We start from the raw sequence: 6,599 nt of genomic DNA, 5'->3' as shown, positions 1-6,599 counted from the left end.
CTCCTTGGATGCTGCCTGACCTGCTGTGCTTTTCCAGCACCACACTAATCTAAATTGTGATTCTGAGGTGACTGAAAAACTAATTGTACTAATGAGAATAACTGTGTTAGGTTCCGGGATCAATGTCACTTGGGAGCTAATTGCGCAGACTGGAATAATTACAGTGCAGGTCATTCTGTTACAATGCGTGTCTTGTCAACACAAATTTGCTCTAACGTGATTGACGAATTGGGGTGCTGTTTCTCCAGCGCAAACTTTTAAAACATGTCTTGGCTGTAACATGATTACAGCACAAACACTTCAGGTGCTGTTTCTAAAGTACAATTCTTCTCGCGGGGTTGCACAGGATCGCAGCCATCAGATTGTAGAAGAACTGACTGTACCTTTGTATCTAGGATTGAGGTCAGCATGAGTATAGAAGTTGGGATATCATGCTGAGGTTGTACAGGACATTGGTGAGGCCTCTTCTGAAATACTATAAGTAGTTCTGGTCGCCCTGTTATAGGAAAGATATCATCAAATTGGAGCAGATTCAGAAAAGATTTACCAGGATGTTGCCAAGAATGGAAACTTTGAATTATGAGAAGCTGAGACTTTTTTCACTGGAGCACAGGAGGTCGATGATGACCTTATAGAGATTTATAAAAACATGAGGGGCATGGATAAGGTGAATAGCTTTCGTGTGGGTGGGGTAGTTCAAAACTAAGGGGCATATTTTTAAGGTGAGAGGAGGAAGGACATGAGGAGCAACATTTTTATACACACAGATTGGTTCATGTGTGGAATGAATTGCTAGTGGAAGTGGTGGATGCAGGTACAGTTAAAACATGTAGAAGACATTTGGGTAAGTACATAAGTAGGAAAGGTTTGGAGGAATATGGGCCAAATGCTGGCAGGTGGGACTAGCTTGGACTAATTGGACCGAAGGGTCTGTTTCTGAGCTGTATGACTCCATGCGAGATTAATTGTAAAGATAGGGATAACAAGCTTCAGTTCTGGACCCCAGATCTCTAGAAGAATATGTCAGCCTGGAGGCAGTTTCCGCAGCTTCTGAGGATAGACTGGATTGACATTCCCCTCAATAACTGAGATTAAGGGGGAGATCTGATCGAGGGATTTAAGATAATTAAGTAGGGCTGATAGAGATAAAATATTTCTTCTGGTGAGGATGGTAGACTGCAGAACAAGGGGACAGAATCACAAAAAGTTGAGATAGGCCATTAAGGGTGATGTCAGGAAGCAGTTCGCTGGAGAATGGAGGACTGTGAACTGTCTATCCTACCCTTCACTTCCTCCACATCATAGACGTGTCAGACCTGGAGGTCAGACTGATAGATTTGTGGATAAGGGAGTTCAGGGGTTACAAAAGCAGGCTGAGTCATAGGAATTAAGGTAAAGATCAGATGGGAAGGCAGAATAGACTTGAGGAGGGATCTGAATGGCCTCCTTTTCCAATGTTACAGGCTTGGAAATGGGGTTGCCCCTGTTCTGTGTAACAGGCTCGAGGAAGGGGCTGAACAGATTAAGCACACCACCCCATCACCAACCCTCTGTCCACCCTTTTTCACAACCCATGAGGGCAGTATCAGGCCTCACCATGAGGCTGCTCACGGTCGAACAGCCAAGTGGTCATTAATCTCCAACCTTTGGGAATGGGACTACCCCAGTGCAAAGGAGGGTGAAGCCATTTCAGCAAGGTCTGGGGTTTTGTGGGAGAGCTGGGTTGTCATTGATGAGCAAACGAGAATGACAGGGAGAGAGAAAGAGAGAGAGAGAGAGAGTTTATTAACCTGGATGGGATTCAGAATGGCACAGTTTTCAAACAGGAGCCAAGTGAATTGTAACGTGAAATTGATAATTAACAGAGGTTCTGGCCATTGTTGTTTGAGTGGGCTGGTCTCAGGGGGAATGTAGGAGATGCAGGTACATTTATTGGCTCGCCTGCCTGAAGGAAGAGGCCTATGAGCCCTTCATGTCTGCGCAAGCTTTCCAAGTGATCATTCTGATAATGCCTTCTCTTTCCTCCCTGAAACATTACACTTGGTTTCTCTTTTAAGCATCAATGAGTGCCTTGTAGTGCCTTGTGTCTTGTGGAAGCACGCCATTTGGCCCATTGACTCCACACCAACCCTCTGAAGAGCATCCCACCCAGACTCCAACCCCTATCCTATAACCCTGTATTTCCCATGGCTAATCCATCCTAACCTGCATATCTTTGGTCCATGGGAGAAATCCACGTCCCAAGCATTGTGAGGCAGTAATGCTAACCACTGAGAATAGTAAATAGATTGTTTGTTTAGATTCCCTACAGTGTGAAAACAGGCCCTTCGGCTCAACAAGTCCACACCGACCCTCTGAAGAGTAACCCACCCAGACCCATTTCCCTCTGACTAATGCACCTAACACTATGGGCAATTTATTATAGCCAATTCACCTAACCTGCATATCTTTGGACTGTGAGAGGAAACCGGAGCACCCGGAGGAGACACGGGGAGAGTGTGCAAACTCCACATAGACATTTGCCCGAGGCTGGAATCAAACCTGGGACCCTGGTGCTGTGAGGCAGCAGTGCTAACCACTGAGCCACCGTGCCGGATTGTTGGTTTAGTACCTTTCCAGAACACCACAGAGCCCTTTGAAATACTTCGCAACACATGTCAGGAAAGCAGGGTACTTGGGAAGATCCCACAAGCAGCTATGTGAGGACAGTTACCACATTCTTGCAAGGTCGAATCTGTGTCCCAGATGTGTGCATGTGTCTGTCTGTCTGTCAGTCAGTCTGTGTGTGTGTATGTGTGTGTGCGTTTGTCAGTCTGTGTGTCTGTCTGTGTGCGCATCTGTCTATGTGTCTGTGTGTGCACATCTGTCTGTGTATGTGTGTGTCTGTGTGCGCACGTCTGTCTGTGTATGTGTCTGTGTGTGCACGTCTGTCTGCCTATGTGTCTGTATGTGTGTGTGTCTGTGTGTGTGAATTTGTTTGTCAGTCTGTATGTGTCTGTATGTGCACATCTGTTTGTGTGTGTATGTATGCGCATGTGTGTGGAACAGAATGTGCCGGAGATGTAGCTCCAATAAAGAGCGCAGGCATCTCCCAAGGGGGCATCTGGTTTGGGAGCCCATTCTCAGGGCCCTACCTGTGTTCTGGGAGTTATCTCTGAGGCATGAGATTTGAACTGAGGAGCTATTGAGCTCTGTGTAGTTCAATCCTACAATGATGGGGAGGATTATAGACTGCGACATACAGACCCTGAGACAAGGCGCTGGCCCCATTGTTGTGTAACACAGTCAGATGGGTGTGTGCAAATCACTGAACAGTGGGAGTGTTTGTTACAGCTCGCTCCCAGCTCAGACAAAGGAACTTCAAAGGGTGGGAGCTCTTCAGTCCTATCGGCTTGGACAGGATGGAATGCAAGCACAGTGTGGGCAATGGAAAAAGTCTTGAGAGCTTGTGGGTGTGTGTGAGAGAATGTGTGTGTGTCTGTCTGTCTGGCTGTATGTGAGTGTGCCTGTCCTGTATGTGTGTGTCTGATTGTGTGTGTATGTCTGTCTGTCTGTGTACGGTACCTTATATAGAACGGGGTTTCACACACACAAACACAGAGAGAAAGTAGGGTAGAAAGGTAGAGGGTGAGAGAGATTTAGATTTTATTGTCACGTGTACTTGAGTACAGAAGTACAGAGAAAAGTGTACAAGGTTGCCATTCTCCAGCACTATCTTGGTAAACAAAAGAAGGATTAAAAACAGAAGCAGAAGTAAAAGAAACAACCAAAAGGAAAGGAACATCCAGATCACTCGTGCACCTCCACGATGAATCCTCACCCCCAGAAAAGCAAAGCCACAAAGTCTATCACTCAGTCTGCAAACTCTCAGGTACCCAAGTCAATAGACAATAGACAATAGGTGCAGGAGTAGGCCATTCTGCCCTTCGAGCCTACACCACCATTCATTATGATCATGGCTGATCATCCTCAATCAGTATCCTGTTCCTGCCTTATCTCCATAACCTCTGATTCCACAATCCTTCAGAGATCTATCCAACTCTTTCTTAAACGAATCCAGAGACTGGGCCTCCACTGCCTTCTGGGGCAGAGCATTCCACACACCCACCATTCAGTCTTCTAAACTCAAGGGTATACAAGCCCAGTCGCTCCAATCTTTCAACATAAGATAGTACCGCCATTCCAGGAATTGACCTCATGAACCTACGCTGCTCTCCCTCAATAGCCAGAATGTCTTTCTCAAATTTGGAGACCAGAACTGCACACAATATTCCAGGTGTGGTCTCACCAGGGCCCTGTACAGCTGCAGAAGATCCTCTTTGCTTCTATACTCAATCCCTCTTGTTATGAAGGCCAGCTATTAGCTTTCTTCACTACCTGCTGTACTGCATGCTTGCCTTCCTTGACTGGTGTCTTTGTACTGCCCCTTTACCTAACTTGACTCCATTTAGGTGGTAATCTGCCTTCCTGTTCTTGCCACCAAAGTGGATAACCATACATTTATCCACATTAAACTGCATCTGCCATGCATCTGTCCACTCACCTAACCTGTCCAGGTCACCCTGTAATCTCCTAACATCCTCCTCACATTTCACCCTGCCACCCAGCTTTGTATCATCAGCAAATTTGCTAATGTTACTATTAATACCATCTTCTATATCATTAATATATATTGTAAAAAGCTGCGGTGCTAGCACTGATCCCTGCGGTACCCCACTGGTCACCGCCTGCCATTCCGAAATGGAGCCGTTTATCACTACTCTGTTTCCTGTCAGCCAACCAATTTTCAATCCAAGTCAGTACTTTGCCCCCAATACCATGCGCCCTAATTTTGCTCACTAATCTCCTATATGGGACTTTATCAAAGGCTTTCTGAAAGTCCAGGTACACTACATCCACTGGATCTCCCTTGTCCATCTTCAGAGTTACATCCTCAAAAAATTCCAGAAGATTAGTCAACCATGATTTCCCCTTCATAAATCCATGCTGACTCTGACCTATCCTGTTACTACTATCCAGATGTGTCGTAATTTCATCCTTTATAATTGACTCCAGCATCTTTCCCACCACTGAGGTCAGACTAACTGGTCTATAATTTCCTGCTTTTTCTCTCGCTCCTTTCTTAAAAAGTGGAACAACGTTAGCCACCCTCCAATCTGCAGGAACTGATCCCGAATCTATCGAACTCTGGAAAATAATCACCAATGCATCCACAATTTCTAGGGCCACCTCCTTCAGTACCCTGGGATGTAGACCATCAGGCCCCAGGGACTTATCAGCCTTCAGACCTAACAGTCTCTCCAACACCAATTCCTGGCAAATATAAATTCCCTTCAATTCAGGTCCTTCAGCCACTGTTACCTCAGGGAGATTGCTTGTGTCTTTCCCAGTGATCACAGATCTGAAGTACCAATTCAACTCTTCTGCCATTTCTTTGTTCCCCCGTAATATATTCCCCTGTTTCTGTCTTCCACATGTCCCCACATGTCGCTGCAGTCACAGGGAGGGGGAGGGGGAGGGACACACACACACACACACCTAGAGAACAATAAAGAGAGAGAGACTGATGCAGAGGGAGAGATAATGATACAGGGAGAGAGGGAATTAGACACACACATGTGGAGATGAAAATGACACAGAGAGAGACTGACATGGAGGGAGAGAGAATGGCAGAAAGAGAGAGAGACACACACACACACAAACATGGAGAGAATGACAAAAACAGAGAGAGGGAGATGCCACATACAGTGAAAGAGAGAGGGGAGAAACAGTGAGTGATACTGACTCACACACAAAAATAGGGAGTGAGAGAGAGAATTCTAGAGACATGCGCACACTCACAGGGAGGGAATGACAGAGAGAAAGGAGACAGGGATATGGATACAAACACAATGACCGAGCGAGAGAAAGGAAACCCATGTGTGAGTGATACATACAGGAAATGAGAGAGAAATAGAAGGGCAGAGAGAAACAGAGCATGAGAGACATGCACACAAAGAGAGAGATCAAAGAGTGGCAGAAACATAGAGGGAGAGACACAGAGTGATATGACACAGAAAGAAAAATGGAGATTATACACAATCCCAATGGACCCAGATCCCTTTCCTGTTCACTCCAACTCTACACAATCCCAGTGCACCTAAATCTAATTTCATTCATTCCAACAGTACACAATACAAAATAATGAAAATCCCCAGGACAGGTACAGCAGGGGGTTGGCTACAGAGTAAAGCTCCCTCTACACTGTCGCCCCATCAAATATTCCCAGGACAGGGACAGCACGGGGTTACATACAGGGTAAAGCTCCATCTACACTGACCCCTATCAAAACAATCCCATAACAGGGACAGCATCTGGTTAGATACAGAATAAAGCTCTCTCTACACTGTCCCCCCATCAAACACTCCCAGGACAGGGACAGCACAGGGTTAGATACAGAGTAAAGCTCTCTCTACACTGTCCCCCATCAAACACTCCCAGGACAGGGACAGCACGGGGTTAGATACAGAGTAAGGTTCTCTCTACACTGTCCCCCATCAAACATTCCCAGGACAGGGACAGCACAGGGTTAGATACAGAGTAAAGCTCTCTCTTCACTG

The sequence above is a fragment of the Chiloscyllium plagiosum genome, unplaced genomic scaffold, assembly GCF_037043375.1.
Source record: "Chiloscyllium plagiosum isolate Xiang-an unplaced genomic scaffold, Cpla_swu_hap1 HiC_scaffold_51, whole genome shotgun sequence".
In the NCBI taxonomy this organism is placed as follows: domain Eukaryota; kingdom Metazoa; phylum Chordata; class Chondrichthyes; order Orectolobiformes; family Hemiscylliidae; genus Chiloscyllium; species Chiloscyllium plagiosum.
Note: the sequence above shows the minus strand (reverse complement) of the source record.